We start from the raw sequence: 26172 nt of genomic DNA, 5'->3' as shown, positions 1-26172 counted from the left end.
TATTTACCTTAGATTATAAGGATTTGGGTCTCACTTTATTTAGACTGCGAGCATCACAAGTTTTCAAAACACAGAGTTTGAAAATGTGATCAAGTTCTCTGCAGACCAGTAAACCAGGGAAAAGTTATTCTGTCCATGTTGCCAGCTGGAGGGAAGTTTATTGTTGTTTTAATGAATCTTGCAGAGGTTTCTTAAGCCATGGATTTCAAAACACTATATAAAATAAAAATTTTATATTAAAGATAATATAAATAACCAGTCTTAAAGACTAGCCCCCATCAAAAATAATGTTAGGAAAACCATAATAAAAACAAAAAGCAGAAATCAGATTTTTGACAGAAAGTCCAGTTTCTTCCTTCCCATGCTGAATCTGCTAATCTATAAAACCCCAAAGATGCAATTTCATCTTCGAAGCAACCTTTTTTTTCCTCCTACTTCCAGATGAACTCCATGAAAATTCCTTAAGGGGATGGCTAATTCTTGTGTAGGGCTGTACACCCCACTGGGCCAAGTATAGTGCATTGCAAACCATAGAAACACAGTGTTTCTATTGGCTAATATTTTCCTTGAGGAACCCGGTAAGCTGGGAAGAATTATTTTAATCTATCAAAGTGTATTGAAGTCCTTGCAAGTAAAATACTAAAGAAATGTTTCCTGATGATCTGATGCCTTCACTGTTTATATCAACTTTTCTGTAACTGGCTCAAATAGCCAAATCAGCAACGCAGCATATTCTATGCATTTGATGGGCTATTCCAAGGGGGCTCCACTTCTGTAGGTTACACAGCCTTGCTGATTTTTAGCGGATCCCTTTTGCTCACAAATAAGTGTCACACTGATATTGTTTAGCTCTATATTCTTCAACAGTCATTGGAAGCCCTATGCAGGCATATGTAAACATATTGTTTATCCCACCCTACTCCCAACCTCTCATATGCATACTTCCAAGGATTACTTAGTGTGATTGAATGTCAAGGTTCTTTATCCTAGGGACAAAATATATATATATGTGTGTGTGTGTGTGTGTGTGTGTGTGTGTGTCTGTGTGTGTGTGTGTATAGTGTACGGAAAGAATCTGAGACTGAGATTAAATCTTGATATGACGACCGTGGCATGCTGAGAAAAGAGGCCCACACTTCCTTCAGGTTAACACCACCTTTTTCAACTGCAGCTGAGTTGTTAGAAGTCACCAACTGGAGTCGGCAGAGCAGATCCAGCCAGAGAAATAGCACTTCATTCATCTTCATTATTTAAAATGAAATTTTTACAAAGACGCTCCCATTATAAATAGGGCGTTATGGCTATATTTTAGTTCTTGTGTATAAATACAATTAATTCACTAATTTTATTTAATCCAACACATACCTATTGCACAGTTATTCTCTGCAAGGCGCTAAAATCCAAATATGAGTAAGATCTGTTCTCTGCTTTTATGAGCTCACACTTAGTAAGAGAACTAGACATACGTAAACAAGGTGATATGGCTTTGCCAAGGGCAGAGGATATGCATGCCATATCTTCCCAGTTAGACTAAAAATTCCTGGAAATTGGGGCTGGTATCAAATACTTGCCTTTTTCACTCTGTGCCATGGACACAGCAGGTGCTCAATAAACACTCTTTGAATTTATTCACATAGCTTACAAACAAATGCATCTTACACTTTCCATTCGTCTGTCTTGCTGTGTGAAAACTGCTTAGTTATTAAAACAACCTGAAAGATGTGCTGCACTGGGTATATTTTGCATCCACAAGCATTATGTTTTAATTCCACCAACTCTATAATCCAAATGAAATATCTACTATCCATGCACACAATATTAGATGACACATCCGTATAGTCTGTCTAAGGAAATTCCTCCCTATAATGTTTAGAATTGTTCTTTCTTTCCGACTGAAGCCTTGTTCTTAATATTTTTCTTTTAATAAGCAACTGAAGTTACATTTAAGCTACCTGTGTAATATGCCCCCTCCCAGAAAGAGATTTGGAATTATTAAAATGCTTCACACTATCATCTCTAGCCTGAATAGAGGTTGCACTTACAAAGGAAACAGAGGACTTTTTTAATATGTTCCATGCAATGAAAGGCAGGTCACATTCTGCTTTTTCAATTGAAGCACGCCACAGCCCAGAGGGTTGGTTGCTGTCAGAAATTCAACTTGAGAAAGGCCCTTCAGATTACTGAGAAGAATGCTACCTGCCAGGAAACGAATCAAACCTACCAAAAAATTACTACAATTTGATCAGAAATATCACTTTGGTGGGCCGCATGTCATTTCTGACTGCAGTAATCATAATAAGGATATAGTAAAAGAGGACTGAGAAACACGCATCAAGTGCAAATGAGAAAAATTGGTTAAGTTCAATCTTAGTTAAGGTTACTTTTTCCCTTCTCGTTCTTATTAGAGACAAGCAGATCCTAGGCAATGCCCATTTCACATTCACAGGCTACACATATACACAAGAAAACCAATAAAAACAAAACAAAAAAATAAATGACAAAAGAAACTGGGATTATTTCGCCTGGGAACAAGAAGGGTGAGATGACTTCATAATATGTATGAATAGTTGTAAAGCAGAAGAAATACAGGCATGTTCCATTTTCACAAACGAAAGGCATGTGGGATTCGTTTTTTAACAGATAAGATACAGAGAAATCTTCCTATCTTACAAGTTTTAAAGGTAAATGTGTTCCTGAGAGAAGTCATGAAAGTGTGTTAAGGTTTTTTTTAGAGATTATTCATGCTGGTATTTAAGGGCAAAGTTAATAAATAGATGAATGGCATCAAATACACAAAGACTGATGGTACACACCTTAGAAGGAAACTTAGCAGTCAATAGACAGCTAGTAGAGTGGAATTTTCATAATATGCATCCTAGGCATGTCCCATACAGTGGCCACCAGGCCATGTGTGGCTCTTGAGCATTTGAAAAATGGCTAGTCTGTATTAAGATGTGCTGGGAAGTGTAAGATACAGACTGGATTTCAAAGACTTACTACAACAAAGATGTAAAACATCTCATTAATAACTTGTCCATAACTGATACATGTTGAAATGACAATATTCTAGATATATTAGGTTAATAAAATATATTACTAATTTTTTTCCTTTTTTAATGTGGCTACTAGAAAATTTAAGATTGCATATATGAATTGTATTTGCGGCTCACATTCAATTTCTATTGAAGAGTGCTGCTCTAGAATCTGACTGCCTGAGTGCAGATCTTTCTTTTTTTTTTTTGAGGAAGATTAGCTCTGAGCTAACTACTGCCAGTCCTCCTCTTTTTTGCTGAGGAAGCCTGGCCCTGAGCTAACATCATGCCCATCTTCCTCTACTTTATATGTGGGACGCCCGCCACAGCATGGCGTGCCAAGAGGTGCCATGTCCACACCCGGGATCTGAACCGGCGAACCCCAGGCCGGCGAGAAGCGGAACATGCAAACTTAACCACTGCGTCACCGGGCGGCCCCTGAGTGCAGATCTTGACATGGGGCAAGTCACTTACTATTTCTGCATCTGTAAAATGGGAATAATACTAATACAATCAACTCCAAACTTTCTGAGAGGATTTCATAAATTAATATTTATAGAACAGTATCTGGCACATAGTATATGCTCAGTAAATCTATTATTACTATCCAATGCACACATCCTCCCTGCAGAATACCCTCACATGTAGTTGTTTGTCCTGTTTGAATACCCCTGAAGATGGGAAACTCACCTTTCCTGAAGACAGCCTATCACATTTCTAGATAGCTCTGAATGTGAAAAAGTTCATTCCTGGAATGAGTAAAACTCCCTCTTTACAACGTCAAATCTTTTGAGCATCTTTACATATGATTGTGCCAGAGGCAAAGAGAGAAACTGGTCATATTCCATATTTCTATAGAAATTGTTAAGAGACTTTGGTATTGGAAGTGGGGATATTATATATTCCCATGGAAGCTTACGTCAAGAGACCTCACGCTGACACAGCAAAACACTTTTAAGAAAGAGATCTTCAGAAATGTGATCTCTCATACATGCTTAAGCAAAGAACCATCCTTCTCTTCTTAGCAAAGCTGTCCCCTTTGACTAAGGACACTTTCCTGTTGGGGTGCACATAGAGCAAAGAGGACAGACAAGGGCACTCACCTGACCAGATTGCTCAGTCCAATCACAGGAGTGACTAAGGCCATTGTCAGTCCACCTACACTCACATCTGAAGACTGGCTTCCCCTCTTCCTGCTCTTTGTGCTAATTTCAAAAGCTAATGCTTTGCGTATTTGACAGAACAGTTCTGTCTTAATGATAAGCCATTAATGAAAAGGAATATGATGTAGGTTTCCTAAGTAGGTCTGGATTTTCTGAATCTTCCAATGATTCCTCAGGAAGCCCACACTTCTATATACAAATGTCTCAAGTTCTTTACAATTCTGAGATATTATAATCTTCACGCATAAGCTCTGTGCCAAATCAAAACAAAGCTTTTTTCCTATATTTCCAAATGACACTTCTAATCCAGGTAGAAATGGTCCAGCAAGACTCTCCCTGTCAATCATCTCCAGTGTGTGTGGAGGCTCCGGGCAGTAGGTGAGTGAGAGTATGCATGTGGGTGCATGTGCTCTTGCATTTGGGAGAAATTCCAGCAAAGGTTAAGACTAAACTTGTTGACCCGAACTTCAGGTTCTAGGGCAGTCTGGTGTATCAGAAGCAAAATGGGCCTTGCAGCCCAACAGGTGAGATGCAAATCTTAGTTCTGTGGTTTACCAGCTGCATTGGCCTTATATCAGGCACCAAAGGTCCCTCAGCCTCCATTTTCTAGTATGAAAAATGGGACTAAAAAATAGAACCTACTTTGCAACATTATTATGAGCATTAGCTAGTTTGATTCTAATGCACCTAGTCTGGTATGCAGCATGTCATAGATAAATAATTATCAGTCACTCTTATTCCCTACCTAAATATTGTTAAGCCTTGCCCCAGAGATCCTCAAAAGGCTGTCACCCAGGCGGCGACTCTCCATCACATTATCCTCTCCAACACTTTCCAGAATTCTCAGTAGAGAGTAGTGCCCTTTCTCATTCAAATCCTTACTATCAGAACTCCACAAGCAGATGCTAATAAGAAAATAGATTCAATCAAACATTAAAATTAGAATTTACCACCTGAGTTGTTCGTACAGAGAGAGGGCTCTGTGAATTGGCATAATCAGAGAAAGCTCAGTGGAAGTATAATTAAAACTGAATCTTCACTAATAGGTAGAATTTGGATAACTGGGGACTCGGGGTGAAGAAGGCATTTTTGGCCTTTTTAACTGGTGTCGGTCTTGTGGGTGTCTTAAAGGAGACAAGCCGGATAGACGAAGGTGGGTAATAGGAAGTTAATGGCTGGCATGAGTAAATTTGATGTCGGGCCTGCAACACTACCTTTTCCATTCAAAAAAGAAGCATAACTTAAGTTGTGTTTTTCAGAGCCCATCTAGCAGCGTTTTCATTTAGTTTTAGCTAGAAGAGACCCAGAAGAAAGCACCAAAGAATTTCCTTAAAGAGTCTGCAAAGTCGTCAATATCCCTTTCCTCTCCACGATTGGCCAGAAGATATTTGAGTTCATAGAATGGGTCAATTCAGGTGAAATGAAGCCCTGTTAACAATACTTAATCACAAAAATGAATGAAAGTCGATATGAAATAAATTGAGTTAATTCTGAAGACTAGAAATGGAGATGGAAAAAAATAATTACTTTTTCCCCAAAAGAAAAAAGCCTTGCTGAACTACTCCCACATACATACATTTTAATTAAGTGGTCTGAGACAGCTGTGGGGTAGAAGGATGGAGAGCTGTGGCAGAGGACCTGGGTTAGCAATTCGGCTCTGCCTCTTACCAAGAGTAGGAATTAGTATGCTTAGCTTATGTTTTGGGGGAAATCAAATTAAACTGGGTATAGAGTGGTTTTATATGAATTGATAACACAACTAAAAGGGGTTGAGGTACCTTTAGGCTCTTTGGTAATACAAATACACGCAAATGACAATATCTAAGTATTTTTAACAAATATAAATGCTAAACAGACAAAAAAATGAAAATGTAAATTGTAACAGATTTCAAGTTCAACTCCTTGATAAAGCCAATGGTTGCACTGTATTCTTGTTATGAGTAAACTATCAAGGGATGATATTAAAAATATTTACCAGGTGGTAGAGCTCAAGTACCCCCCAATCAGAACAGTCTCTGGCAGCAGCCTGAGAGCAGGTCCCAAGGCCCCCCTGCCACATCAAGTGGGGACTTTCTTAGTGGCTGTAACAAGAGGTGATCTAAGAGGTGTCAGGGGAGCGGCCTGTTACACTGAGGTAGTAATGGGACCTTCAGAGGCCTTAGAACAGCATCTGTTTACCTACTGGAACAGAAGTATTTCAATATTTTCACAACCAGTAAGGCTGTATCAATGCATACTGACCAAACCGCCCAAATATGTCCAACACAAGCATGAGAGGCAGAAATCAACAGAGGAAAGCCCAGAAGCAAACCCTGCAAGGAGAAACGACTACAAGCCTTACTCTGACTATAATTCAAATCTTTCATTTATGTCTATACATGGTGTGCTTTTAAAAATCACCACCTGAAAGAACCCGAAATTAAAATATGCATTACTACAAAACGACAGTCTAAGACCAAGGCAAAGGTGCCAAACTTCCCTGAAGTTGAGAACTTTTTTCAACATGGGGATTCTTCCAGAAGTAAGGAGCTGTTTGCTAACATAACACTAGGGTTCAGACCAAGAGCCAACCCTCGTGGAGGCAAGTGGATGCAACACAGTTTCCCTCCAGTCAAGGCACTGAAGAATCGTTTGTACATTCATTACTTAGGATTCTGTTTTTAGCGGCAGCATATTTAACTACAAGAGGATCATAATTAAAATATGCTTAGACGGGGTTGGCCCCATGGCCGAGTGGTTAAGTTCACGAGTTCCACTGCAGGCGGCCCAGTGTTTCGTTGGTTCGAATCCTGGGCGCGAACATGGCACTGCTCATCAAACCACGCTGAGGCAGCGTCCCACATGCCACAACTAGAAAGACCCACAACGAAGAATATACAACTATGTACCGGGGGGCTTTGGGGAGAAAAAGGAAAAAAATAAAATCTTTAAAAAAATATATATGCTTAGAGAGGCAAAATCAAAAGCAAGCAGCATGCCCCTTGCTGCAAAATACCTAAGGTCAACAATGGTAGCCTTTTGTTCCATATAGGAAACCTTTCTTTTTTTGAGGAAGATTAGCCCCAAGCTAACATCTGCTGCCAATCCTCCTCCTTTTTTGCTGAGGAAAATTGGCCCTGAGCTAACACCCATGCCCATCTTCCTCTACTTTATATGTGGGACGCCTACCACAGCATGGCTCGCCTAGCGGTGCCATGTCCACACCCAGGATGGGAACCCGGTGAACCCGGGGGGCCGAAGCGGAACATGCGAACTTAAGCAGCTGCACCACTGGGCTGGCCCCCATTTCTACCTTTTTATGGATCCTCACATCTAGATCAATGCCCAACTTTTCTGATATGAGGACCTCTTGTTTTTTTTTTTTTAACTTCAAAAGATCCTACAAATTCCTACATCAGAGCAAAGAGTTGTACTTTCAGAATCGGTTAATTGCAAAAACACCTAATGACCAAAAGCTAGTATGACTAGCGAAGCTTTTAAACGTATTCTGTTTTATTCATCACAAGAGCACCTATACACTCTTAAAATATACTAGTTCTTATACGTGTTAGATGGCTTAACTGTCCTACTCACAAACCAAGCCTGGACTGGACTCTCCACCCCGACAATAACCCTGAGCCCCCAGCAGCAGTGAAACTCTCTTCCACAGCACTGCCAGGGGTGGGTTCAGAAGTCCACCAAAAATCATGGGGTAATTGGATTTCACTAAGATTCTATTTTCCCCTTCAAATGGAATGCTTGATCTAGTAGCTATAGAATGCTCCTAATAAATCACAGACGGACTACAACTGAAAAAACAACTAAGTATCCATATTTTGTGTAAGTGGCCCACTCCAGGCAACATGGCTCCGAATAAACACGTAATCCCAGGAATTCAACGACTGTGATCCTCAATTCCTCCTCAGTCAAGAGTTCCACATACGCTGACAGGGAACTGCCGCTAATCCACTTTGTCTTGCTTTCATCAATTGCTACTGTTAGCTATTATGAATAACCACCTATGAAAACACTAGCAAAAACATCCACAAGATAATCCCAATTAATGGAGAAATTTTAAAGGGTCAATAAAATGTTTATCATCTTAGAGCAGGGTGCCATGGACCTCACATCTGTTGAAATGCTGATCCCACTCAAACTCACAATTTCTAAAATTTCTAGAATTAAAAGTGGAGTTTGAAATCCTCCTATTTCACAGGTTTTAGCATGTTAATTATCACTTAGATATTAATTGTGTTAGCTCTAAATTAAGGACATGTGTTATATTTAGGAAGTCGCCTACTGTTAAAGTAAATGTAGCTGTTACATACCAGTAAAACATCATCTTTTAGAAACATAAAGCACTTAAGTGAAATTCATATTCAAAAATCCAAAAGCATATCTAAGTAGCTCACGTAAATAGTTTTAATATTGTAATACCCTTTAGTTAGTCAAAGGCCCATCCTTTATGCTTTGTCTGTAGAGCAGCTCTGAGGCTGTGTCGTAAATATTAATGTTCTTTTCTCCACTAAGTCGTATAATTGCCACTACTTAGAATCCTTTAATCTGTTTGTCTTGATCGTGTACTTAATATATTGTATCATTTGTCATTTTGACTCTAACTCAATAGGACCAGTCGACTATTCGTCATCATTCTATTCAAACTTTTGAAACGATGTTATTACTTTAATGCCTAATCTTTATAAAGGTGTGCAGAACAGCAAAATTGCAGTTTTGGCATGATTTTTCTTTTCTTTGAAGGAAACATATGACTCCAGCTTCAGTTTGTGAAGTATAATGAAAATGAGTTGACATGCCTTGGAATTTTTCCTCTTTGGACACTCCTCTTCCACTAAGTTAGCTCCTATCTTTTTGTTCTGCTTTTTAAGTCTGTTATTTAAGGATGAACTTTTTTTACAGATATTAATAAAAGAATTATTCCTTCAGAAACAGGATCTGAAGCAAACAGACAAGGTCCTTAATAGCCTTTCTGATGAGGTACATTTTAGCAGTACCATTTTTCTTTAATTCTTTAACTTCTTTCTCTCAAAAGTCACACTCAGCAGAGAACAGAAAGGTACCTTTAGTTGCCAATTTATTAATGTCAATCGTCAAACAGTCGAGTTTGTGTTTATACTGTTTTTATGACCAGCAATTATTTTCTACCTGTCTGACAGTCCTTCTGTTCCTTAGTCCTTCAACTCTTAAGGACAGCTTTGATTATAAACAATGGGGAAGAGAAGATTAAGAAACAATGTAAAGGTAATTTTTCAAGTATTGATTTAAATATTAAGGCAGATATAAAGTAAGCCCACGTGTTACAAACTCTCAAAATGGACTATCGGAGACCACCAGCAACAGGCAGCCCTTTCTTGGACCACACATCCCCAAGCACTTACCACAGACTAATCTCAAATCTTCAGAACCCTGAATGGTTTGTAGGTGTTCAGCGCTGCTGGAACTGTCTGTGCTAATGTGCAAGACTATCCCACATTTTTGAAGTCAACAATTGTATCTCTGTAGGTTGTTACAGGCCAGGAGAATTATCTTCATAATTCCTTTTCACTTAAATTTGCATGAAGAAGAGTTCGCAGTCCTCAACTTGTAGCAGGTAGGTGAAGAAAATACAATGCCCAGGCATAGTAAGAAGCCAATTCCAGGGAATCTACTGACTGGCTCAACTACCCACAGAAAACAGAAAACTGGCCACATTAAGTTTCAAAAGAAGCCTCCTGGTATTAACGGCATTGAGGTTTAAAAACAGCAGTGCATCAAAGTGAAGCCTCAAGACAGGGACTTTATTCAGCTTTCAACCCACAAACACGTGAGCTTTTCACTCACCACTGGATAGAACTTCTTGATTTGGTTAGTAACATCCTAAGTGGCTTTCAGGAAGCCTTAATCAAGGCTGTAGAGTCCAGAGCACAAAAAAGCTTTCCCGAAGTTCACCGCCTCCCAGTTACCCAACAAACCCAGACTGTCCTGACACTGCCTGGGAGATAACTGTCTCACTTTGTCATCCAAAGACCGCCTGTCAAAAGGAAACTGCAGAAGCACACGTGCAAGCATGCACTCACACACGCACACCCCACAGCCTGGCTGGCATACCCCCTGCCTGCATGGGTTACTATTTCCATAATAATAGAGCACCCACAGGTGCACTCCTGAAAAACACCAAGCAGATTCCTCCAGTGGGGTTGTCATTTACAAAAGCACAAATGCACTTAAAGGTGAGAAATTGCAGGCTACCAGCAGACCACCCTGGCAATGAACAGAGTACCGAATAAACCTGGCATCTTCCATAGAACAAGCCAAGGTACCATAATCTTAGCCAAACTCCACCCTGGCCACACACGACATGGAACTGAATTGTAATAACTCTTAAGGGATGCTCTGAATGATTCCAAGAAAAAGTACCATTAGATCATGTGCCCTTCCCCGGAAACAAAGTTTTTTTCCCTTGTATTTAAAAAGAAACTGAGAGAGCGTACGCCCCTCTCCCCAAACACAGACCCCCAAAGCTTTCCAACTTCCAGACCCAAACTATGGGGACTTCAAAAAGCAGAGGTTTCATTTGCATATTCAAATAACTTTAATACTAGAGGAGGTGTTAGAAAGGAAAGATGACAGGAGCATATGGGTAGTACTTTAGAAATCACGCGTGCCCTCCTCTTTGTCCCTCACTCTTGCGCCCTGTTCCCCGTTTTCTCTTGATAAACAGCTTGGTCACTCTAGATTCTCGAGTCCCATTCTCCCCCAGCTCGTCCTTCTCCCCACGCAGGGACAGTGGAAATATAAACAGTTGCTGCAGCCTCCTGACACTCCACTGATAAATCTGAGGAAGCTGCAAAACTTCTTAGCTCGCTCAGCTATGCTCCAGGGGCACTAATGCCCACGCACGGCTTTCGCAGTCATCGCTACGGAAAGGGAACCCTCGGTCAACCTGTTTGCAAAGCCCGCAGAACTCCCCGCCCTCCGATCCTGGGCTCCGAGGCTCTCCGGGCAGGATGGGAGACCCCTGGCTCCCTTATCAGTACACCGGAAAGCAAGCTGGAAGTAGAAGAAACAGAGCTGCCGCCCCAATCCCATGGCTCGGTCCGGTTGCCAGAGGTCTGTGCCCAAGTCTCTGCGTGGGGTATCTCTGCCCGCCCAACCCGAGGGTCTTTGCACACTGTGCCCCTGGCAGCCCACCCTTCCCGCTCCCTAAGCCGGAGGCATCTGAGAAGCTGTTTGCAAGTTCCCGCGTTTGGCCTGGAGAAGGGGCGAGGGAGGCTGCCCAGGGAGGAAACAGCAAAGTCTGTGCCTGCGGCGCGCCCTCCCGCCCCGGGCCGCTGCCACCTCTCGCCTGCGCCGGCCAGGGACCGGGCGGGCATCCCTCGCTCGGGGCGCAGCGCGGCCGCACTCACCCGCCTCGCCCGAGCCGCCGCCGCAGCCTCTGGGAGCCGCCGAGCCCCAAGCTTCCCGAGCGCAAGAAAGATGGTGGTGTGTGTCGGGAGACCACCCATTCCAGCGTCTGGCAACCCGGCGGCGACTCTGGCTCCTCAGCACTGAAGGAAGAGGAGGAGGAGGAGGAGGAGGAAGGAACGGCGCAGTCGGACGCCATCTGCTGTACACCTCTGCGCAGCCATTGGCTGCCTGGTGTGTCCCCGGGAGCCGCGGGGCGCGGGGCCGCGGGGAGCCACCTTGCGCCTCGCCTCCCCTGGCAGCTGCTCCCCGCCTCCCCTCCCTTCTCCCTCCCCGCCTCCGCCTCCTCCTCCTCCCCTCCGCTAGCGGGTGCCCCCGCCCGACCCTCTGCTCAGCCTGCTCCCCTGGGCGAGAGCCGCGGGCGCGCTGGCCTCAACCCGGGCTCCTCCGCTCCCCGCGACTGTTTTCTGCAACTTTGAAGCTTCGGGGTGCAGGCGCGGGGTGAGGGGGACTCCCCAGCTGGCCTGAGCCTGGGTACCCAAGCCGCTGATCTACACGGACGGAGGCTAGCGCTTTGCGCCTGGGGGATCCACGAAGTGATGAGGGAGAAGGGAGAAGAGAGACTGGGGGTGCTTAACTCCTCATTTATAACCCCCCCCCGCCCCCCAACACACACACACGCGCGCGCGAACGCTCAGACACAGACCATAAAGCACACACACATACGCAGCCATCCCGCCCGGTCCGATATCCTGGTGTTCCTCTGCAGTCCCCGGGCACGAGAGAGCTTCAGTGTTACAGGGGAAAAGACAAAGATCCTAGCGGGATATATGGAAAAGAGAGAAAGGGAAAAATTGGGGGTGACTCGGGGGGAACACTAAGAGCTTGGTCCGCACCTGCCTGGACATCCTCTTGTTGAGGGGCTCCCAGAGGCTCTCAGCACGCGCAGACCAGACCGTGGGAAAACCCCTGGCTCCGGCCTCTTTTTTAAAGGGTTTTTAGTCCTGGGGCGTGGGAGGTGGGTGTGGGCACGGAGCGGGAAGAGCGCCTTTGGCTCCTGGGCGGCAGATGCCTGTGGTTGCAGAAGAGGCAGAGAGTCGAGTCGGCCCAGGTGAGGCAGGAGTGCTGAGAGCACGTGGGCAGGCTCCGAGGAGTCATAGCTCTGAGAGTCCTTTGCTTACTCTCTGACGTTTGTTCCAAACCCTCCTGGTTTTTGACACCTTTGATCTAGGGAACTTCTTAGGCTTGTTCAGAGGGATGAAGTTTCTTCAAAAGGGAGAAAAGCATGAGGACTACCTATTGCCAATTACAAGACATTTTGCCTGTCATATCTCTTTAAATGTGTGAACCCAGCGACAGCAGGGATTGTATCTTTTCGATTTTATCCAATACTTGGCACACCATGGGTGCTTAAAAAGAAGCAAAATAATCATGAGAAAATTAAAGCTTGATGTCATAGCACAAATTAGATTTAAGAGATAAATAGAGCAGCTAGGGTTGTCACAGGGAAAAAAATCAAGAAGAATGTAAGTGCCACTGAAAAGCGAACCGTGAATATGATGGTGAGGCGTTCTGATCCACCTTGCTGTGGACTGGATTCTGAAAGCCGGACAGGGAACCAGACTTAAATTTTAAACAGCCATTGCTCTTCTCCCCATGAGGACTGTCCTCGCACTCTGGGTTGTGCTTTTCTTTTTGACACCACTGTCTTAAAAATAAATTAGCTGCCATCAGATCCTAGAATATGCCCCAAATCCAAGACCCTAATTTATTACTCCCCAAAAAATAAAATACCAATCCTGTGAGCCTAGGGAAAAAGAAACTGGTCCATTATGTTTTCTTGTAATCTCAAAATATACAGATCAATAGCCAATGAGTCTCATTTAAGTAACTTCAGGAACAACAGCCAAAGAACAACATTTCTGTTATCTTAAACTGTTACATCCAGGCTTCCCAGATTTCAGTCTTACCAGAATCGACACAGCATTTTCAGACCACATCCCATGCACACACATCCATGTGGTGGAAAGGCCTGTGTTTGCAATCCTTCTGGAAAAAGGCCATCAAGGACGACTTCTGAGTATGTCATTTATGGGCACCTTTATAGTTACATATCCCCCTTCCTCTTAAGAGGCAGTGATATGTATATTTTTCTTGAGGCTGGCAATTTGATTTCAACATGCATTCTAATTGAATATGTTAGCCCATTCTCATTAACCCCTTACTCTATGTCAGTGATCACTTATCGTACTCATAAGAATATTTTTATTCTTAAGATGTAACTTTCATCCTCTGTTACATTGTTTGTATTTAGTCTCCTGTTTTTTCACTCTAGAATATAAGAGATAATAGCTGTATGGCAATTATGTCCTATACATTGGGCTTCTTAAAAGAAAGAAATAAGTAATTCATAAGATGAAGTCTAAATGATTTCTCAAATGCAAAAAGCCATAAACTTTAAAGATTGCTGTATTTTGTTAGCTTACTGACTCATTTAAACTACAAAATAGTCACTTTTCATTAAGGTGCTATTCCAACAACAGGTATTTCAGTATAGTTAAATAGTATAAGGTGCCTGAACTTTCTCTGATGTTGTTCAATTGCATACAAATCTGGTAGAAGGAAAATGTAGACATCTCTAGCTCAAACTCCCAATTTATGTTTCAAATACATATTTTACTGATAATATGAGTTTCCTGCCAAGATAGTCAGCTTTGGTCCTGAATAAAAACACTGCCTCAAAATCTAGATTAGGTTAGAAATATTAAAATTATAACCTAGGCAAGGAAAGAGGTGTTGTCAATGAAGACTGACTGGGGGGAGGGGATTTTACAAAATAAGTGACCAAAGAAAAGATTTGAAAGACCGTAGCCTTGAAAAATAGGCAACGTTATTATGTATAAGGAATAGATCAATGTTCCAATGTGGAAAATAAGCTGGAGACTATAAATTCCTATAACCCCACACATACAGTGCCAAAGGCTCCAATCCCCTTTAGGATTCCAGTGAGTATGGAATGAAACAATAGAACAAAGGAAGAGGAGAGGGGGTGGAAGGACAAGATCTCTTGGGACCAAGTCACTAGTGAGAAAGAACCAAGGGGGAGCCACAGAGGAAAGTAACCCGATACTATCCAAATACTGTTGGAGCCTGACTTTTCATTTTTGTTGTTACGTGTATTTGTCACTGCTCTTTCTGAACATGATGTTCTGCATAGTCTAACAAGCTGGATGGGAAGGTGCTGTGTGAATAAAACAGACAAGCATCAGCATTAAACAAATAAGAGGTAAAGAAGGCATATAGATAAAGAAGCCCAATTTAAAATAGGAGTGAGAAATGCAAGCCTGAGCCAGTATCTTGGGCTTGCCACTCAAGAAGTTGCTGCCCAGGTCTGCACCAGCCCATCCACTGAAGCAATGAATTGAGTCAAGTATTCAGTCATTTTGGGAAGCAAAACAGGAGGGTAGAGAAGAAAAGGAACCATGATTGTCTCATTTACAAAATTCATTCAGGCCAATTCCAGGTTGGATGAGATTCCCTGGCAAATCTGAACATTTTTCCTGCCAAAAAAGAGCATTTAATCCTGGCATACAAATATAAGTTTTGAGCTTGGTCCAGTAATTTGATTTTGATGTGTCAACATCTTAAAATACAATGTAAAGATAATGTATTGAAAAGTAGTGTAGTGGAATTCCATTGGCTTCTGGCCCAGCTCGGTCCCTCTGAGGCGCCAACACTCTCCCAGCAGACGCTCAGCATTCACAAACTTAGTCCTGAACGATCAACCTCAGTCATTCATTCAGCAACGTATTTGTTGAATGTCTGCTCTCCTCCTGGCACTGTACAATGTTTTGGTTATTCGGTGATAGAGCGGGCTGAGTCCTTGCCCTCATGGAGTTTACAGTCTAACAGAGGTGATAGACAATAAGCAAACAGATGCACAAATGATTTTAAATAAATAAAATGAAAGAAAAGAGTTTTGTGAAAAAGGAATGCAGTAGAGGGGAGTAGAAGGAGGGGCCAGGTTCAGGCAAGATCTTGCAGAAGAAATGATGTTTAAGCTAAGAGTCAAAAGATAATAACAGGTAGCAGTTATTAAATTATTATTTTCTAGATATTAGGCACTGGGCTAAGTCCTTTACATGTATCATTTAATCCTCATAACTAGCCCATGAGCCAGGCACTATTATCAACTCCGTTTACAATAGAGGCACAGAAAGTTTAAGCAACTTATTCAAAGTCATGCAGCTGATAAGTAGAAAAGCTAGGATTTGGCAAGGCAGTCTGTGGTGCATACATTTTTATCTGCTAAGATACATTGCATCTCATATAAGTGGACACTAGCCAAGAAAGTTGGGGATAAGATGACCAATGACCCTATGGCTGGAAGAGCCTGGCACACAAAGAACCCATCAGGGGACAGAGTAGCTGGAGACTAATGAGCCCAGGGGAGAGACATGAGGTGGGGTAGGAGCACCAGGCCAAGAGCACAGCTTGCAGGTGCTTGTAAGCCAATGGGTAGTTTTGACTCTAGGATCAATATGATCTAATTTAGACTTTTAAAAGATCTTCCACATGCTGTGCAGAGACAAACAAACAAAGCAGCAAAAGTGGAACAGAGACCAGTCATCCAGGAAAAACGTGGTGGCTTAATGGAAAGGGAGACACATGGACATGTTGATGGATATTTGGAAGGCTCGTTCATCTCTGCGTTTCTACTTCTGCCTTCCCACCTCCCTCCAAGTCTGACATCCAGTTCTTTACCTCAGGATCCAAAATCCTAAATTCTTTATCTCAGTCACTGGATCATGGTCTGTTTTCTTGTCACATACCAGTATTGTCGAGAGGATGAGCAGCGATGAGCCTCTTCTTTGGCCTGCTCTGGGACCTTTTCCTCTGAGCCCTGTCCTAGAATCCCCCTTCCATGCCCAGCATTATTTGCTGCTTATCCTCCAATAATATTTATTGACCAAGAGATGTAGGGTACGACGATCACTCCTTTACTGCTCTCTACATCACCGAGAGATAGCAAAATCAGAAGAGGCAGTCACTCGATCCACACAAAGCAAAGGAATATGGGCAGGCAACTTCCATACATATAAGAAATAACTTCAACTAATTTGGAAATAATAAAACCCCTGGAGTGACAACTTGGATCACATTCATAATGACTTGGTTTGTAAAGACCAGGTGTTATGTAGATTGGAGCTTGTTATTATCCAAAGATTTGGCAACCCTAATCCTCTTCTACTGGGCACAAAGCCAGGCAATACTCACAGGCCTAACTTTGAACGGGATGGGCAAGTGAGCCTGTATCTTCTATTTTGCTGTTTTCCAAGGACACAAGTCTATCTGATGGGCAGGAGGTCCCTTTTACAGGTAGGAAGGACAGAAAACATTGGAAAATGGCAGTGTTGTCAACAGATCACAAGCTGCTATGTTCCTGAGTGTGGTACATGGTGGAGAACAAACAGAAGAGGTTTTACTCACTTCTTAATCATTTAAGCTATAATACCCAACTATCTAGGAAACAAAAATTCCCCAATACACACAATATTGAAAGAAAATTTATCTGAGGAACTTTCATAACTAAAGCTTTCTAGCGGATTCTTCCTAGATTCTGATTATGCCATTTTCCTGTTGCTACCTCATTGCCTCTCCACCTTTCTCTATATTATGTGTTATCTTCCTGAAATAGTATTTTTCATAAAACTTTGATTCCCAGGAACCTACTACTTTCCTCGTCTTGTCACTTTGTCCCTTCATAAATATCAGCTCCAGAAAGTCTTCCCTGACCCTCCCCTATGCAAAATGGCATGTTCCATCTCTCTGTATCTCCTTGTCCCACCTTACTTTGCTTCTTAGCATTTATCACAATCTGAAATTTTTCTACCTAGCTGTTTCAATGTTTATTATCTATCTGTTCATCAAGAATGTAAGCCCCATGAGGTCAGGAACTATGCACACACACACACCCCCATACTTACAATAGTGCCTGGCACATGGTAGGCACACAATAAATGTTTTCTGAATGAACGAATGGGAAAAATTACCAGTTTACTGACTTTTGAAATTCTTCCTAATCTGGCCCACGCTACCTTTCCAACCATGTTTCTTGCCACTGCCTGATACACACTCTTTCACCAGTTTCGGGGGTCTTTTCACTTGCCCGTCACTGTCAATGAAGCTCTGATTCAGGCCGTCTCCATGTCTCCCTCCCCAGCCTTTCAGATCTGACCTCTCCTCAAAGTCCCACCTCCTCTAAGAAATTTTCTTAGATCTAATTTCATTTCACATTTATTTCTTCCTTTTACCAAACTCCTGTAATGCTCATTGTCTGTGCCATTCAGTTTTTCAATTAACTGTATACCACCTCATACTGTTCTCTAATGGTTTTGTAGCCATTAGCTTAGTCCTCTCAACTGCATAGTTACTTCCTTAAGGGTAGAGGCTAAGATAAATACTTCTTTCTTTCCTTTAATGCACATTTTTGTACACAACAGACACTCAGTAAGTACTTGTTCATGGACTAGGTATGTGAAGAATCTGAACGGGGAGTTAGGCTTCCTTTGGTCATATGATGTCAACAGAAACACTTATCACCTTATGTTTGTGACAACCAGCACCCTTGTCACTTTATGTTTGTGGGAGCTGATCTTGCCAGGGTCCAGCAAGACTGTTCATTCATTGAGCAAACACTGACTGAGAATCTGCTTTGTGGCAGATACCATTGTAAGCACTGGGGAGAGTCCTGGAGGAGATGATTATCTGTGGAAACAGACACTTAAATTGCAATATAACAAGGCTTAGAGGCATCCTGTGGACACGGTGTAAACCTTGAGGAGGAGCATCTGACCTAGTGCGGGGTAAGTCAGGAAAAGCTTCCCAGGCTGGATCTACCTACATCTGCCCAAATTCAGACCCAGGGAAAAAAACTTCTCAGATTTTGTGAACTCTGGCTTGAAATACTTTATCAAGGTAGCATTTTTACAGTGTGCTGTCCTCCACTTATGACTTCATTCTAAGAAATCACAGCACAGGCTCTCTTTCACATCCGACAATCTGGAGAAACACAACCACCATTACAATGCCTTTGCATGCTGCAAAATCATGCCTTGTGCTCAAATACTCAGGATGTGAACTCTAAGGATCCTATTTTCACACCTCATCCTCTTCTCTCAGCTTCCTAGGCACCACACAATCCTGGCTTTCCTCTTTTGCTCAACCTCTGTGTGTTAGAGCATATTAGAGTTCTCAATTGGACTCCCTTTTCCTCTCCATCTGCGCTTTCTCCTTCTCCTTAAGTAAATATGTCCGTTCCCATGATTTTGGGTAGTATCTTTTTTACTGAAAATGTCTAAATCCATTTCTGTCTGGCTGCACTAGTCAGTATAGGCTAAGTTGTGCTATGGTAACATATGAGCCCCCAAACCTCAGTGGCTTAACACAAGAAGGTTTATTTCTCTCTCATCCTGTATCACCAACACAGGGTAGCAGAACGAATGGTGACTCTGCTTCACATAACCCACTCAGGGTCCCAGGCTGAAAAGGGCTCTTCCATTTGGAGCATTGCTGGTCACTGTGGCAGCAGAAGGAGAGATCATAGAGAACCTAAAATTCCCTCTTCTGTGCTTCAGCACAAAGTGGCATAGCCCATTGGCCGTAGTACTAAGATGACCCTCACCAAAATGCAAAGTGGTTAAAAATATAGAAAAGCACATGAATATACAGTGAGCAGTAGCTGTCTCTGCCACACCACCACTGGACATCCTCGGTGCTCCAATCCCATATCCAAGTGCTTGCTTAACGTACTTTTTGACATCACCCATGGGCTTCCAACTGAACATTGATTCTTTTCCTCCAAACCTGTGTACTTCAAACTGAACATTAATTTTTTTCCCCAAAACCTGCTTCTCTTCCAGTCTTCCTTGCCTCTGTATATAGCATCATCCATTAAGTTGCTCAACCTCAAACTCTAAGAATTACCCTTCATTCCTTCTCTCGCTCACTTCACTCACATGGAAATAACTAGTTCTCTTATTTCTATCCTAAAAATAAATCCTACATGCATCCATTTCTCTCCATCTCCATGACCACCCCCTGATCTAAGCCATTACAGTCTTCCATGGTGGGCAATACTAGCAGCTTCCTAACCGATCTCCTTTCTTACATTCTGGTCCTCACACAATCCATTTTCTACAGAGCAGCCAGAGTGATTTTTTTTATATGGTACATTGATAAAATATTTTCCCTGCTTAAAACCTTCCAATGATTTCCCAATACACTTAGTATAAATTCCAAATTACTTATATCTGCCTTCTATCTTTCTCTGACAAGTCATCTCCTACTTTTCTACTCTGTGGTCACTAAACTACAGCCTTCCGTACCAATTTTAGTGCTGCCTGAGGGCCTTTGAGCCAACTCTGTGCTGTGCCTGGAATGTTTACCCCCAGACTGTACGCAGCAGCCTCCCTCTGGTCATTCAGATCTCAGTGTTAATATTATTTCCTCAGGGAGGCCTTTCTGAACACCTAAGTAAAGTAGCCATCAGTCACTCTTGACCATGTACCCCTACTCGGTTTTTTGCGTAGTACTTGTCGCTATTTGATATTTGCTATTTCTGTATTTGTTTGTCCACTGGAATGTAAGCCGTATTAGAGCCAAACTTTGTCTTCCTGTTCTTCACTCTTGTATCCCTCTGTGACTAGAGAAACAGTGCCAGGCACACAGAGTAGGTTCTCAATAGACGTGGACTAAAGAAATGCACTCATTAGTTCACTTAGAAACTCTGATGCCATTGCTCATTCTCACCTTTATTTTAAGAATGAGCATTGGCTTCTTTTCCATGTATCCTTTTAATACAAAAGACTTGGCTGAAATCCTTATTTCCAATTGATGGAGATAAATCTAAAGAAATGAAATAGTGAAGTGATCATCCACGTGTTGGTGATTCACAGTCTTCCCCTTGCCAATCAGAAGGAAGAAGTTAACTAAGGAGGCAGCTACTTGTCACATTTAGAGGTTCTTTTGACCCCAGTGATTAAGATGATGTGCCTGATGTGGTGAACTTTTATATTATCTTGCCAAAGAACTGTAACAACAGCCCTTTGTCACACTGAGTTCTCAATTTTGGTGATGGCTGTCACTGTTCGGAAGGAGATGACTCACCTAAGATTGGGGGATGGCGGGGTGGGGGCAGCGACGGGATGGGAGGCAGGACTGATCTGAGGGTCTATTTCCAAGCCCACTGAAATAAACAGAAAGTGAGGGTGCCATAATACACAGGCGCTTCTTGATACCACAACATTATATCACTTTGGTCCAGTTTCTAAAGCCCTCAAGGAAAGAAAGACCTTCCTGTTTCTTAGCAGTCTCCTCTCCCCAGACTGACAATGCCCAGAGAGTAAATGCAGTTTATCTCCTAGTGTCTGGTTCTATCTGGTCTCTCAAAATTGTCAGGACAGATAGCTGGGGCCTTATAAAGGAAGGTCCTCATACTGTGTCAGCCTTTATCCAGCACTGCTTTCCCTGAATATAATCTCACATCTTGCTTTTCAACTTCCTCCTGATCCTCCCCATCTCTGACTCCTTGATTTGACTTCCTGTTAATGGCCTCCTTTTGACCCCATGACTGCAGTGCCTCTCAGCATGCTCCTGCTATTAGGACAATTTGTTTTCCGTGTCAACCATGATTTGGTCCATCTCTAAAGTGATATTGCTTCAATCGAGGACAGCACCCTACCCAGTCTAGTCTCATCTCCATGTCCTTATTTTTCAAAGCAGACTACCTATCTAGGTTTACCCCACTTTGAGTTGTTGCTTAGAGCTATAACTTCCTCAGAAAGATAGTTGTTATGGATGGAATGTTTGTGCCCCTGCCAAAAATTCCTATGTTGAAGTCTTAAATGCCAATGTGATGATATTTGGAAGTGGGGCCTTTGGGAGGTTTAGATGAGGTCACGAGGGTGGGGTCCTCAGGTTGGGATTAGTGTCCTTATAAGAAGAGACCAAAGATCTTGCTCTCTCTCTCTCTCTTCCATGTGAGGATACAGCAAGAAGGTGCCCGTCTGTAAGCCAGGAAGTATGCCCTCACCAGAACCTGACCATGTCTACCCCGTGATCTCAGACGTCCAGCCTCTAGAACTGTGAGAAATAAGTGTGCGTTATTTAAGTGATCCAGACTATGGTATGTTGTTATAGAGGCTTGAGCTGACTAAGGCAATAGTTATTCACCTTTTTAAAAAGTCTGTGCATTACTCAAAAAACATGTTCTATTATCTCACAACCTTTAGAATCAGTTGAGGAGGAAGGAAGTCTTCTCTATTTCTAGTCTAAATTTCTCAGGGTTTAATTTAATTAGGGCTCACAGAAAAATGGAGATTTTTACCTCATGGAAAAAAATGCTTCCTATTTCATTCCTATAAAGAGAACTTTTTCAATCTTCAAGGAACCTTATTTCAATGGTATTTGATCTACCTCTGATTATACAATTATTAGCCTTTTGGTGATCTAACCAATGACATTTAAACGGCATTTATGTGCAGGGCTTGAATTTTGGAATCACAAAACTTTCGAGCTGAAAGATACCTCAGAGAAAATATAGTCCAACTCCTATATTTAAAAGATAAGGAAAGTTGAGCCCCAGATAGCTGAGGTATCTTGTACAAGGTCACACAGCTTGTCAAGAAGTAGAAGAGGAGAAAACATGGGAGATGGCCTTCTTACCATTCCACCTATAGTTGAAGAAAAGTATTTTAAAAGATAAACAGGACGAGAAATGGTTTTAGGCTCTTAAAAACAAAACAAAAAACCACCAACCTGATGCCTTCCTGATGTATTTTATCCCACTTGACGGATGGTATGTCATTAACACAGAGGAATTTTTCAGAACATAAGAATGCTGGCAAATCAAAATTTTGAAAAGAGGGGTTAATTTCCAGATCATCGGGGTGAAAGGGCATGGGAGGGAGTGGGAGGAGACGTCTTAAGAACAACAACCGAAATCATAGTCCCTGGAACCAGTTTCTCCTGCTTCTATCCTACTGGGAGCTTTTTGTAAGAGAAAACTGGAAATGTTCAGCTGCACACAGATTGCTTTATTTAGCAGACATTCTCAAAAAAACAACATGTTCTCTTGTGATTTGAGGCTTGATTATCTAATTTTCTCTTTGTGGTGCTCCTCCACCAGCAACCACCTGCTAAATGGCCAGAACAGACATGACTACTCTGTTAATGGTCTTGGCTCTCTAGTCTTCTCACTTTTCATGCTCTCCCTGGGAGATGCCATCCACTCCTATAGCTCCAACTGGAGGGGCCCAAACTCAGTCTCAGCTCTGACTTTCCCTCAAACTTTAGTCTCATTTCTAACTGCTCAAGCTGTGTCTCTACCTTGATGCAGCACAGCAAGTTTAAAGCAAAATCCATTACGGCCTTCCCCACGACCCCAAATCAGTCTGTCTTTCATAACCTATCTAATCTATTTAGCTTAACAGTGTCACCAGGCACTCAGTTGCCTAAGCTCAACCGTCAGAAGCATCTGTGACTCTTGCTTCTACCTCATCCACCATATACAGTGAATCACTAGTCTCTCCTGCTTACCTCTTCAGTATCTCTGGAATTTGTCTTCTATACTCTATTCCCTTATCATCTGCCCAAAGTCCAGACCCCAGAAACTTTTGCCCAGACTATTACAACAGTCCTCTAATAAGGTAATAATCTTATTTTGCCTACCTTCTCCACATCCAATACACTCCTGCTAAAAACTCTTCTGCGGCTCCTTATTGCCTACAGAATAAATTCCAAATTCTTCAACATGGAAAAATAGGTGACTCTAAATTTACTTACTTTAGATTAAATTTAGATATACTGAGCTTAAAAATGCCACCCTGAAACTTTTACCCATTAATAATGGATGTGTTCTCAAGAGCTGAATGTGCCATAAAAATCAACCTAAGCCCTCATAAAGAGGACCCAGTAGTGTGGTTACAAGAAAGGGCACTAAAAGCAGACGGAACTGGATGAAGTCCTGATTCCACCACGAACCACCATTGTGATCTCTTTCCTTATCTGTAAAATGGGGATGATGACAGTACATAATGCTTCAGGTTGTTGTGGGAATTACATGAGACATATATAGCGTGCCTAAGACCTAGAGGTGCTAATGAAGGGTAGATATTATTAGTAATATCATTATTATTAACATAACAGCTCTTTAAATATTTTAGGATAATTATGATAGGCCCCTCATTATTCTCTTCTTCAATCCAAACAACCCCACTTCTTGCACTGAGTTTCAAAATCACATTGTTTTGAGAATGGCTCTCTCTCCTGGTCTACTCCTCTGGATCATTAAGAAACTAACTACGACTTTACCATAAGACTTGAAGATAAAAAGGAACTCATCCTTCCTAACAGTTTAAAGGGGATTAATAAATACAAAGTCTTTTTTTTTCTCTTTTAATCATCCTTCCTAACAGTTTAAAGGTGATTCACAAATACGAAGTCTCTTTTTTTTGCTTTTAATCATTATGACTCTAAAGGATTAAACTCCTCTTTAGTGTATACTTTCTCTTCCTAATTGGGGCTTTCAAGGAAATTTTAGAGCAACTGTCTCAGACCACGAATTAGTCTCTCCTTTCTAAAAATGTACTTTCCAGGTTTTGGTCAGAGACTATTGGCAGGAAATGAGGGAAAGGTTTACACTTCCTTTCTGTGGCTTCCTAGAGCAGTGCTATCAATTTAGCACTTTTCATCGGCTCTGAATTTACAGTCATTTTAATAAGCAAAAGAGGGTAGTTAGTAGAGCAGCAAATTGGTCTTCTCTGGCTATGAAAATGAAAACAAATAGCACAATAGTACTCTATTAAAGTAACATAAGTACTCCCAAGAAGCCAAGATATTGTTAGAGATGCCTTCAAAATGTCAACAAATAATGAGATTGGGCAATGAGCCAATGATGTCCAAGAACATACTTATTTGCTTCCTATGTGAATTAAGTGATTCTTCGACCAAAAGTACCAGGGAATTTCCATTTAACACATTCAGAGTGTAGTTACTGTCATCTAGAGTGTGAATATTGAGGAAGTTTTAAAACAAAATTACTGTATAACCTTGATGGAGGCAGCACCACAAGAAAGAGCTCTTAAGGCTAAACACCTAATGTCTAAATACCTAGCATTAGTCCTAATGTTGGTCCATCACTCACTAGCCCTGTGAGCTTTGGCAAGATACTGAATCTCTCTAGACCTTCATTTACTCAACTATAAAATGAAGAAGGGGAAATAAGAACATGCTGTTTTGAAATGAGGACCAAGTCAAAATAATTCACATCAAATGCCTCACACAGTGCCGAGCACACAGTAAGCACTCAACAACTCTTGGACACACATGACTATGGTTGGATAATAAATAAAACTGCTATGAATCTCACCTCGTTTGTGCTTAGAAATCCAATGCAATGACACCAAGTGAAAAATTCAGTCAACAATTTTAAATTTTACCTTTTCATCTATTTGTTTTCGATCTACATAAAATCAAATACCAGTGGGCTTTTTGCCACTGAAATGATCAGCTTTTCTATCACCATGCAGACATGCTCTATGCCAATATTTCCTTTGACACACTGTGCTTTCTTGTTCCAAAAACTTAGCTGCCTCATAGAGACCTGTCAACTCTAAACAAGTCTTATTCCTGAAGTTTTGCTCAAGGTCAAGGAGTAGCATATGATTAAGAAAAAATAATTCAAACCGTGATTAAGAGTGTTCTCCAAAGTAAATGATTTTCCACCTTGGCAAAAGTGTTGATAATGAAAGGAAAGACTCTTCCTAAAAAAAAAAAAAACCCACCAAGCAGACAGGTGGCTTTAATTAGGTGTTAAATACAGGAACGTGAATAACTCAATCAGTTCATACCTCTGTCAACCTGGAAACTATTATTATATTTATTGCAACCAGAAGGGATGCAGGCAGCAAGCTCCAAGAGAAGGTTGGAGGACTGCAGGACAATTATCCAAGTCTCAGAATTCCTTAAATTGGATGGTGAGCAGATTCCCTACTGTTCTGTGAGGAGTCAGATACAAGGGCTTGCTGCATCCACTCCTCCTCCTCCACTGCCATATGGGATTCAAGTGGCATTAATTAGGTGGTGAAGACAGGGTCATGATTAACTAAATCCAGTCAATACAAAATTCCAAGATGTGTGTTTCATAAGCTGTTTTTCCAGTATTAACCTGGTTAAGTAAATAAACTATAGTCTTAATTCAAGAATATGTAAAATTCATTTTCTTTTGATTGATCAAAATATGTTCATAGATAGCAAATTAGCATCTGTTAATAAAAAGGCCAGTGCAGAACAAAACGTTGATAATAATATTTGCTAACATTTCTTGATTTCTAGATATGCACATGCATATAATTCTAAGCACTTCATGGATATTTAATCATTTATTCCTCTCAACCATTCTATGAATATCCAAGGCAGGTACTATTATCAGCCCCATTTTATCGAGGAGAAAACTGAGGCACAGAAAAGTGAAGTAAATTGCCTGTGGCCACTCATCTAGTAAATTGGTGAGCCAGAATTTGAATGCAATCATTCCA

The 26172-nt window shown here is 41.7% G+C and overlaps 1 protein-coding gene across 5 annotated transcripts in view; it reads right to left on the bottom strand.

The window, feature by feature from the left end:
• The window catches only part of THSD7B (thrombospondin type 1 domain containing 7B), a 799570-nt gene extending 787700 nt beyond the window's left edge, over nt 1-11870 (bottom strand). For all 5 annotated transcript variants that reach the window (XM_044768990.2, XM_044768984.2, XM_070507604.1 and 2 more), the window contains exon 1: nt 11578-11870. The gene's annotated coding sequence lies outside the window, so the exon portion shown is untranslated. The remainder of the gene's footprint in view (nt 1-11577) is intronic.
• Between the last annotated feature and the right edge of the window lie 14302 nt (nt 11871-26172).

This window comes from Equus asinus, chromosome 4 (genome assembly GCF_041296235.1).
Source record: "Equus asinus isolate D_3611 breed Donkey chromosome 4, EquAss-T2T_v2, whole genome shotgun sequence".
Taxonomy (NCBI): Eukaryota; Metazoa; Chordata; class Mammalia; order Perissodactyla; family Equidae; genus Equus; species Equus asinus.
Note: the sequence above shows the minus strand (reverse complement) of the source record. Positions and strands in the feature narration are given on the sequence as shown.